This window comes from Hyla sarda, chromosome 2 (assembly GCF_029499605.1).
Source record: "Hyla sarda isolate aHylSar1 chromosome 2, aHylSar1.hap1, whole genome shotgun sequence".
Taxonomy (NCBI): domain Eukaryota; kingdom Metazoa; phylum Chordata; class Amphibia; order Anura; family Hylidae; genus Hyla; species Hyla sarda.
The window spans coordinates 179,436,226-179,448,368 of NC_079190.1; positions in this window are offsets into that span (position 1 = coordinate 179,436,226).

The window sequence follows — 12,143 nt, forward strand, 5'->3', positions numbered from 1 at the left end:
GAAACCCTCTAATGTCTTCAAAAAGTAAAAACATGTCAACTTTATGATGCAAACATAAACTAGACATATTGCATATGTGAATCAACATATAATTTATTTGGCATGTCCATTTTTCTTACAAGCGGAGAGCTTCAAAGCTAGAAAAATGCTAAATTTTCATGAAATTTACAAATTTTTCACCAAGATATGATGCAAGTATCGACGGAAATTTACCATTAATAAAATGTAGAATATGTCACTCAAAAACAATCTCAGAATAAAATTCATAAGTTAAAGCATCCCAGAGTTATTAATGCATAAAGTGAAACATATATCTGATTTGAAAAAAATGGCTGCGTCCTTAAGGTCAAAATGGGCTGTGTCCTTAAAGGGTTAAAGGGATTATCCAAGAATAGAAAAACAGAGCTAATTCCTTTTAAAAAAAAAAAAAACCTTCCAGTTTGTCTTCAGGATGGGTGTAGTTCTGCAGCTCAGTTCCATTGAAGTGAATGGAGCTAAGTTGCAATACCACACCCAACCTGGAGACAGACGTGGAGCAGTTTTTGAAATAAATTTATATTCCTGGATAACCCCTTTAACTCCCCCTCACATCATCATGTATTTGAACATGGGGAGCAATGGTGTATTGTGGTAATGACAATGGACTGGCTAAGACAGGAGCTGAGTTATGGGTAAGTTACTTGCAGGTCATGTTTTCACAATGTTTATAGCTTGTATTTTCAGTTGTAGAAAATTGAAACAGCTGATTTTCAAGAAATGAAAGCTTTGGGGGGGAAACATTGGTAATTTTTCAGTAATTTATTGCATTAAAATCTGCAATTTGACTCAAAATGGCTCAAAATACTATTTTAAGAAACATCTCTTTTCTAGCGGTACCCAGCTAAAACATATGTCAATTATTTTACATCCATCAGAATTACCGTTATATAATGATTAGATGTGTACCATATTATTTTAGAATACAATATAATAATATAATAGTAAAAAAAAGCAGATTTTTTTGCCACATTTTTATTTTTTACTAAAAACTTTTTACAGACAAAACTACAGTGTGTGAACTTGGCCACACACTTGTTCCAGTTTGTGATTGGCTGTGTGTAATCATACATATATTTAACATAACCACAAGAAAAAATAGAAAGAAGCCGGCACTGCAGGCATGCATACGCTATGAACATCGGCACATCAGGGATGTGAGGACGGAATCGCCATGGACGTAATTTATTCCAGTTGGTGCTCTCGTGAAAATACGAAGTCCATGAAAAATATATTAATGTAAAAAGTGTAACGGAGCACTCACCTGATAAACCAAGCTTCCAATAAACATACAGACGTCCTCTTTGAACCAGAGCGGGGAGGCGGCAAATGGAACCTGGGGGAGTTGAGATGCTGGCTACGGACCGTATTACACCGATTGGTGCTTCGTCAGGCCGCACTGAGTGCTCCGTTACACTTTTTACATTCATATATCACACATATTTAATTTGTTACATGCATTCAGGCTATTTTACACTTTGCTGTGTACAAGACAAAATGGTGTCCAGCTTCCAAAAGTATATATTATTAAAAACTAAATCCAATTTAAAATTCCAACACCAAAATAGGCTATGGGTTGATAATGTACTTCAAATCATTGTCTGCGAAGACATTATATCATCTTGACAGGTTACATTGCTGAACACATGATCATGTATTCACAAGTGATTAAAAAAACTCATTTAAATTGTTCTGCTATTCTATATCCCTAATCCCTGCAAAATGATCAATTAATTAAACTCTTTATAAGACATTAACGCTCACTTCATTATTTATTTCTGAGCAATGAACTCAAAGTGGAAAGGATTCCCACAATAATAGTTTTTTTGTCTAAATTCCTGGAGGACATATGTATCATTTCCCATAATCCCGTAGCCTTGTTATACCCCCATTAAATTGTTACACCACTTGACTTCTAATCTGGATTTGTAATGATCATTTACCAACAATAAAAGGATTAGAGTTACATTTAGTTGGGGTCACAAGTTGTAAATCATTTCATTATGTATTTTGCTATTTTACCATATACTCATTTTTACAGTTGCATGAAAAGGTATGTGAACCATTTAAAATGGCTAGGATTACTACATTACTTAAGTAATAAAATGCCATCTGATTGTTATCTAAGTCACAATTAAAGACAAATACAATGTAATTAAACTAAGTACAAATAGTTATATTGCACATATTTTTTATACACTAGTAAACATCCACAGCACTAGGAGAAAATGTAAATGTTAATCCCTTAATAGCAATGGATGTAAATGTACGTCATGGTGACGTGGTACTTAGCGCACGGTGACATACATTTACGCGCCGCCATGATCGCGAGCACCAGAGCGGTGCTCACATCATGCCCGGCAATTCCCGGCTGCTATCAGCAGCTAGGGACCCGCCGATAATGGTGGACATCCGCGATCGCACGGATGTCCGCCATTAACCCCTCAGATGCCATGATCAATAAAGATCACGGCATCTGCAACAGTGCAGTACTTTGAATGGATGATCGGATAGCCCGCAGCGCTGCCGTGGGGATCCGATCATCCGGCATGGCAGCCGGAGGTCCCCTTACCTGGCTCTGGCTGTCTTCCGGGGTCTTCTGCTATGGTCTGAGATCGAGCAGACCAGAGCAGAAGATGACCGAGAATACTGAGCAGTGCTATGTCCTATACATAGCACTGAACAGTAATAGCAATCAACTGAGTGCAATGAATAGTCCCCTATGGGGACATAAAAAGTGTAAAAAATTGAAAAAGTTAAATAAATGTGAAAAATCCCCTCCCCAATAAAAAAGTAAAACGTCCGTTTTTCCCATTTTACCCCCCAAAAAGCATTAAAAAAAATAATTAATACACATATTTGGTATTGCCGGGTGTGTAAAAGTCTGAACTCTTAAAAATATATTGATAATTGTCCCGTACGGTGAACGGCGTGAACATAAAAAAAAATTGCTGCTTTTTTGTCACATTTTATTAAAAAAAAATGTATAAAAGATTTGTTAAAAGTAAAACCTAAGCAAAAGTGGTACTGATAAAACTACAGATCATGGCGCAAAAATTAGCCCTCATATCGCCCCATATACGGAAAAATGAGAAAGTTATAGGTGGTCAAAATAGGGCAATGTCAAACATACTAATTTTGTTAAAATGGCTTGAGATTTTTTTAAGCGGTACAATTATAGAAAAGCATTTAACATGGGTATCATTTTAATCGTATTGACCCACAGAATAAAGAAAACATGCCGGAAAACATTACCGGAAAGTGTACAGCGTGAAGACAAAACCTTCCAAAATTTGCTAAATTGCAGTTTTCTTTTCAATTTTCCCACATACATAATATGTGTTTGGTTGCGCCGTACATTTTATGGTAAAAGAAGTGATGTAATTACAAAGTACAATTGGTGACGCAAAAAACAAGCCCTCATATGGTTCTGTGGATGGAAATATAAGAGAGTTATGATTTTTAGAAGGCGAGGAGGAAAAAAACAAAAATGCAAAAATAAAATTGGTCTGGTCCTTAAGGCCAAAATGGGCCTGGTCCTTAACCTAATAACCCATTAAGGACAAAGCACGTATGAGTACGCACCTGCGCCCTGGGTCTTAACCCGTTTTTTCGGTTTTTGCTCTTCCGGTTTTTCCTTCTTACCTTTAAAAATCATAACTCTTAAAATTTTGCACAAAAAAATCTGTATTATGGCTTATTTTTTGCATCACCAATTCTAATTTGTAATTATATCAGTAATTTTACCCAAACATCTACGACGAAACAGGAAAAAAATCATTGTGTGACAAAATTGAAAAAATACAGCCATTTTGTAACTTTTGGGGGCTTCCGTTTCTACATAGTACATTTTTTGGTAAAAATGACACCTTATATTTATTCTCTAGGTCCATACGGTTAAAATGATACCCTACTTATATAGGTTTGATTTTGTATTACTTCAGAAAAAAATCATAACTACATGCAGGAAAATGCATATGTTTAAAATTGTCATCTTCTGACCCCTATAACTTTTTTTTTTCCGTGTTCAGGGCGCTATGAGGATTTTTTGCACCGTGATCTCAAGTTTTTGTCGGTACCATTTTTGCACTGATCAGATTTTTTGATCGCTTTTTATTCATCTTTTCATGATATAAAAAGTGACCAAAAATACACTATTTTGGACTTTGGAATTTTTTTGCGCGTACACCATTGACCGTGCGGCTTAATTAGCAGTATATTTTTTTAAATCAGACATTTCTGCACTTGAAAATACCACATATGTTTATTTTTGTTTTTATTTACATAGTTTTTTTTTTATTATTGGAAATGCCGGGTGATTCAAACTTTTATTAGGGGAAGGGATAATTCAAAGGGTTAATGATTTTTTTACACTTTTCTTTTGCAATATTATAGCCCCCATAGGGGGCTATAACATTGCATTTACTGATCTTTAACAGTGTTCACTGCATCTCCATAGGGATGCATTGATCAGGGTTTTCGGCGATTGCTCAAGCCTGGATCTCAGGCTCGAAGCATTCAATCGGCGATCGGACTGCAGGAAGGAAGGTAAGAGACCTTCCTCCTGTAGTACAGCTGTTCGGGATGCCGCGATTTCACCGCGGGGATCCCGAACAGCTCCCTGAGCTAACCGGCACTTTTTACTTTCACTTTTAGCCGCGTGGTTCAGCTTTGAGCGCGCGGCTAAAGGGTCAATAGCGCGCGGCACCGCGATCAGTGCCGCATGCTATAAGAGGCGGGTCCCGGCTTCTCTATGACACCAGGCCCTCCGTGATTTGATGCGGGGTCACTGTGGGACCCCACGTTATATCACGGGAGTGGGACCAAGGACGTACTCATACATCCTTGGTCCTTAAGGGGTTAAGGACCAGGCACGTACTCATACGTCCGTAGGAATTTCGGTCCCCGCCGTGCGCCGGGCGGGGACCAAACCGGGGTGACTGCTGATATCTATCAGCAGGCACCCCGCGCAAATGCCCAGGGGGGTCATCAGACCCCCCATATTGGCAATCGTCGCAAATCGCAAATGAATTCACACTTGCGATTTGCGCAATTCCGCGTCATTAAGGGTCTACGGTGACCCGGTGACCCGGAATTAGACACCCACAAACCCCCTGAAGAGATAGGAGTGAGGTGTGAGCCACCCCTCCTATCCCTGCTAGTGGTGGTCTAGACGAGACCGCCAATAGCAGATCGTTTTCCCCATCCTGCCCACCCACAATAGGTGGATCAGAACAGGGAAAACGAAGAGGACCGGCGCCGAAGTCCACTTACCGATCTGCGGAGGTTGCGGGCGACGATCGGCGTCGGAGATCGGCGGGCGGCGATGTCGTGCAGCAGGTTCCCTGGATCCGACGGAAGCCGGTAAGTTGCCGAGCAACATCTGGAGGGCAGCAGTCCGAGACCACTATATAGTGTTCTCTATACTGTAGCACTCCAGATGTTGCAAAACTACAACTCCCAGCATGCTCAGACAGCTGTTTGGGCATGCTGGGAGTTGTAGTTTTGCAACAGCTGGAGGGCTACAGTTTGAGACCACTATATGGTAGTCTCTGAACTATAGCCCTCCAGATCTTGCAAAACTACAAATCCTAGCATGCCCACACAACTGTTTGCTGTCTGGGCAAGCTGGGATTTGTAGTTTTGCAGCGTCTGGAGGGCCACAGTTTGCAGTGGTCTCTATACTGTAGCTCTCCAGATGTTGCAAAACTGCAAATCCCAGCATGCTGGGAGTTGTAGTTGCGATCCCTCCAGCTGTTGCATAACTAAATCTCCCAGCATGCCCTTTGGTGATCAGTACATGCTGGGAGTTGTAGTTTTGCAACAGCTGGAGGCACACTGGTTGGAAAATACTGCGTTAGGTAACAGAACCTAACTGAAGGTTTTCCAACCAGTGTGCCTCCAGATGTTGCAAAAGTACAACTCCCAGCCTGCATGGTCTGTCAGTACATGCTGGGAGTTGTAGTTTTGAAACAGCTGGAGGTTTGCCCCCCCCCATGTGAACATACAGGGTACATTCACACGGGCGGGTTTACTAGAAGTTTTCTGCTTCAAGTATGAGCTGCGGTGAAAATATATATTTTTTTTTACATATGCAAAAGTCGTGAAACCCCTGTGGGGTATTAAGGCTCACTTTATTCCTTGTTACGTTCCTCAAGGGGTCTAGTTTCCAAAATGGTATGTCATGTGTTTTTTTTGCTGTTCTGGCACCATAGGGGCTTCCTAAATGCGACATGCCCCCTGAGCAAAATTTGCTCTCAAAAAGCCAAATATGACTCCTTCTCTTCTGAGCATTGTAGTTCGCCCGCAGTACACTTCAGCTCCACTTATGGGGTATTCCCATACTCAGAAGAGATGGGGTTACAAATTTTGGGGGGTCTTTTCTGCTATTGACCGTTGCAAAAATTAGAAATTTGGGGGGGAAACACGCACTTTAGTGAAAAAAATTTTTTTTTTTACATATGCAAAAGTCGTGAAACCCCTGTGGGGTATTAAGGCTCATTTAATTCCTTGTTACATTCCCAAAGAGGTCTAGTTTCCAAAATGGTATGGCATGTGTTTTTTTTGCTGTCCTGGCACCATAGGGGCTTCCTAAATGCAACATGCCCCCCGAGCAAAATTTGCTCTCAAAAAGCCAAATGTTACTCCTTCTGAGCATTGTAGTTCGCCCGCAGTACACTTCAGCTCCACTTATGGATCTTACGTTCCCCAAGGGGTCTAGTTTCCAAAATGATATGCCATGTGTTTTTTTTTTTTCTGTTCTGGCACCATAGGAGCTTCCTAAATGCAACATGCCCCCCAAAAACCATTTCAGAAAAACATACTCTCCAAAATCCCCTTGTCGCTCCTTCGCTTCTGAGCCCTCTACTGCGCCCGCCGAACAATTTACATAGACATATGAGGTATGTGCTAGAAATTGGGCTACAAACTTAAGTATAAATTTTCTCCTTTTACCCCTTGTAAAAATTCAAAAATTGGGTCTACAAGAACATGCAAGTGTAAAAAATGAAGATTGTGAATTTTCTCCTTCCCTTTGCTGCTGTTCCTGTGAAACACCTAAAGGGTTAAACGCTGACTGAATGTAATTTTGAATACTTTGGGGGGTGCAGTTTTTATAATGGGGTCATTTGTGGGGTATTTCTAATATGAAGACCCTTCAAATCCACTTCAAACTGGTCCCTGAAAAATAGTGAGTTTGAAAATTTTGTGAAAATTTGGAAAATTGCTGCTGAACTTTGAAGCCCTCTGGTGTCTCCCAAAAGTAAAAACTTGTCAATTTTATGATGCAAACATAAAGCAGACATATTGGAAATGTGAATTAAAAAAAATATTTGGAATATCCATTTTCTTTATAAGCAGAAAGCTTCAAAGTTAGAAAAATTCAAAATTTTCAATTTTTTCATCAAATTTGGGGATTTTTCACCAAGAAAGGATGCAAGTTACCAAAACAATTTTCCACCATGTTAAAGTAGAATATGTCACGAAAAAACTCGAAATCAGAATGATAACTAAAAGCATTCCAGAGTTATTAATGTTTAAAGTGACAGTGGTCAGATGTTCAAAAAACACTCTGGTCCTTAAGGTGTAAAATGGCCTGGTCCTTAAGGGGTTAAGGACCAAGCCCATTTTCACCCTAAGGACCAGAGCGTTTTTTGCAAATCTGACCACTGTCACTTTAAGCACTAATAACTCTGGGATGCTTTTACTTTTCATTCTGATTCCGAGATAGTTTTTTCGTGACACATTCTACTTTAACATAGTGGTAAATTTTTGTCGATACTTGTATCATTTCTTGGTGAAAAAAATCCAAAATGTTATGAAAAATTGTAAGGAAAATGTATATTCCAAATAAATTATATATTGATTCACATATACAATATGTCTACTTTATGTTGGCATCATAAAGTTGACATGTTTTTACTTTTTGAAGACATCAGATGGCTTCAAAGTATAGCAGCAATTTTCAAAATTTTCACGAAAATGTCAAAATCAGAATTTTTCAGGGACCAGTTAAATTTGAAGTGGATTTAAGGGGCCTTTCTGTGAGAGATACCCCATAAATGACCCCATTATAGAAACTGCACCCCTCAAAGTATTCAAAATGACATTCAGATAGTTTGTTAACCCTTTAAGTGTTTCACAAGAATAGCAGAAAAGTAGAGGAGAAAAATCAAAATCTACATTTTTTACACCAACATGTTCCCCATTTTTAAAAGTAGCCCCATTTTTTAAAGTAGCACATGGAAAAAAGCCCCCCAAAATTTGTAGCCCAATTTCTCTCGAGCATGGAAATACCTCATATGTTGACATAAAGTGCTCTGCGGGCTCACAACATGGCTCGAGAGGGAAAGAGCAACTATGGAATTTTTGAAAAAAATTTTGCTGTCATGGTTTTTGGGAGCCATGTTGCATTTAGGAAGCCCCCATGGTGCTACAAAAAAAAAACACATGGCATACTATTTTGGAAACTACACCCCTCAAGGAATGTAACAAGGGGTATATTGAGCCTTAAAGGGGTATTCCAGGAAAAAACTTCTTTATATATATCATCTGGCTCCAGAAAGTTAAACAGATTTGTAAATTACTTCTATTAAAAAATCTTAATCATATCAGTACTTATGAGCTTCTGAAGTTAAGGTTGTTCTTTTCTGTCTAAGTCCTCTCTGATGACACCTGTCTCGGGAACCGCCCAGTTTAGAAGAGGTTTGATATGGGGATTTGCTTCCAAACTGGGCGTTTCCCGAGACAGGTGTCATCAGAGAGGACATAGACAGAAAAGAACAACCTTAACTTCAGAAGCTCATAAGTACTGAAATGATTAAGATTTTTAATAGAAGTAATTTACAAATCTGTTTAACTTTCTGGAACCAGTTGATATATAAATAAAAGTTTTTTTTCCTGGCGAACCCCTTTAACACCTCACAGGTGTTTCCCGACTTTGCGTTGAAGTTGGACATGAAAATGGAAAATTAGATTTTTAACACTAAAATGATGGTGTGACCCCAATTTTTTCTTTTTTACAAGAAGTAATAGGAGAAAATGGAACCCAAAATTTAAAGCCCAATTTCTCCCGATTAAGAAAATGCCCCATGTGAGGACATTAAGTGCTCTGCTGGCGTACTACAATGCTCAGAAGACAAGGAGCAAAATTTGGCTTTTTGAAAGAGAATTTTGCTGAAATGGTTTTTGGGGGGCATGTTGCATTTAGGAAGCCCCCATGGTGCTAGAACACAAAAAAACACACATGGCATACTATTATGGAAACTACACCCCTTAAGGAATGTAACAAGGGGTATAGTGAGCCTTAACACCTCACAGGTGTTTCACGACTTTGCGTTGAAGTTGGACATGAAAATGGAAAATTAGATTTTTAACACTAAAATGATGGTGTTACCCCAAATTTTTATTTTTTACAAGAAGTAATAGGAGAAAATGGACCACAAAATTTAAAGCCCAATTTCTCCCGATTAAAAAAATGCCCCATATGTGGACATTAAGTGCTCTGCTGGCGCACTACAATGCTCAGAAGACGAGGAGCAAAATTTGTAACACAAACTGTTGAAAAAGTTTTTGCTGGCTATGATGAAAATATGTCAGACCACAAAGTGCATGGTAGTGTGCTGCATGTCGGACTGCATAGCTGCAGAACTGACAGAGCGCCAGTGCTGACCCATGGTTACCACCCATAACACCAACAGTGTGTAATAGTTAAAGGTAAGGGAACATCGAAGTGCAGTCCTAATCTTACCCACTCCCCTGTCCCTACGTACCTAGAGTATGCGCCCTAAGAGACGGACCCCAACTTGGTGATGGTCCCTTCCTATCTAAGTACACTGGAGAGACAAGGGTAGGATAGTCAGCAAGCCAAGTCAGAATCTAACAGGAACAATAACCGAACCAAAACCAAAGTCAGTAGTCATAGCCAGCTTCAAAGCCAGGAGGTAGCATCAGGGACAAAGTCCGAAGTAAACTGTATACCAGTATTAGATGCCAGAACCAGAGTCAGTACCAGGAGAAAATGTCTGATGCCAAGGATCAGTACATAGAAGATCCATATTGCAAGATAAATACTAGTAAAGCACAATAAATACCAATAACAGGTAACTATGGTCAGCAGCTCTAAATCTGGATGTTGGTGCCAAGCCTTATCGGAAATGGGACTGGTAACCATAGCTACTGAGCGATGCTGGCAGAACCACCAAAGAAGGAAGGACCATGGTGAGGTAAGTACATTACAAAATGAGCATGTTAACATGCTCCACGGAGCAATGAAATGGCCTGGTCTCATAAATCCCATTTTCATTTATATACTGTGAATGACAGTTTTGTTAATTCCCTTATCTAGAAAAGAGATGGCACCAGGATGCACTATAGGACAAGGGCAAGCCAAGAGAACCAGTGTAACCTTGGGTCCTGACACACATTTGGATGTTACTTTAACCCCAACTACCTAAAGATCAAGTAAACTTCTTCATGGCAACAACAGTCTCTAATAAAAGTAAAACAAAAATAGAGAAACATAGCAATTTATATTTTGATCTACTTGCTTCTCAGCATAATTTCACAAACTAACAGGTTGTTAGTATACATTTTGATCAAAAAGTACAAGCCCACTCGCCACATCAAGGCCACCTAGTCAGAGTGAGTCCCTAAGCTAACACTCACGTAGTGCCGGGCGGCGACCACTGCCTCTGTGACATCAAGTCCACAGGGGTAATGACCCAGTGGCCAGGCAGCCCCACTGCTGTCCGACCAAGCCCCAACTTTGGGCCAGACCACCCCACAGTCTCCTGCTAATTAAAAATACCTGGGCCAAGTAGGACTCACTCTGACTAGGTGGCCTTGACGTGGCGAGTGGGTTTGTACTTTTTGATCAAAATGTATACTACTCCCTGTTAGTTTTTGAAATTATGCTGAGAAACAAGTAGATCAAAATACAAATTGTGGATGTGTGGCTATGTTTCTATTTCTCTATTTTTGTTTTACAAGTATCTAATAAAAGTGACCTCTTTTAGAAGCATAATGCATCCTGCTACTCTGCCAAAATTGTTCAGGAATGGTTTAAGAAACATGGCAAACAATTCAAAGTGTTGACCTGGCCTTCAAATTCTGGTGCTATTGTCTTGGCACCAGATACTAAAAGACTCATGTCTCATGGGATCAGAATTGTTTTGACAACATGAATGGGACATACACAATATTAGGGAACTGGTTTTAATCTATGCATAAAATATACCATTCATAGAATTATCATGTTTTGTTCTTGACATTTTTCCTTCACTTTTGTCTACACTCATGTTGCTGCTTATTTAGAATCTTCAGTAAATTGATAGCAGTGACACAACAAGCATTGCACATCATTAGCGCATTGGCAGACTAATCTGAACAATCTTTAAATGTGGTTTTAAAAATCATTATTGATGAGTGCTGACAAAAGTGGACCATTGTTATTTGATCTAAAACACATGTTCTGTGGAATCCTCAGTCTTTTCACATTTCTTTAGTCATACTAAAATGTTCTGTTAAAAGAAAATGTGCATATGTAATAATTGTAATTTTACTATAAATCTATCAAATAGCAGTTTAAAACAAATTCTACTATTAATGTAGTTTATAATATTTTTATGATATAGTCTGTTATTTTTAAGAAAATTAGCAAACAAAGAAGTAAAGAGTATGTAGTCTGACATTGAAGTAAGAGAATAGGTAATGAGAAAAGAAGGGACCATTTCAGAGAAAGTGACTTGAAGAAATATTATGAGGGGTAGTTTTACTGTATGTCAAGAAATTCCTCTAAAATCTATATAGAATTAGGACAAGTAGCAGCATAGGCCCCCTTTACATATGTCAAGCATCCGATAGTATTTACCTTCGGTTCTGGGGAAAAAGCGCCAGAGGAAAATGGATCATGGAACTAACTCCAATCATTTAAATAGTACATATCACATATATCCAATGTTTTAGTTTGGATGATGGATGGGTGGAGACGCCACAAGGGCACTGCGCAGGGAAATGCATCTTGCTGCTTTCCCTTGTCTGGCCTGCACAATTGACAGCTAGATACTTAACAACTGATGACAACTGATGCATGTTTGTCATCAGTTGTG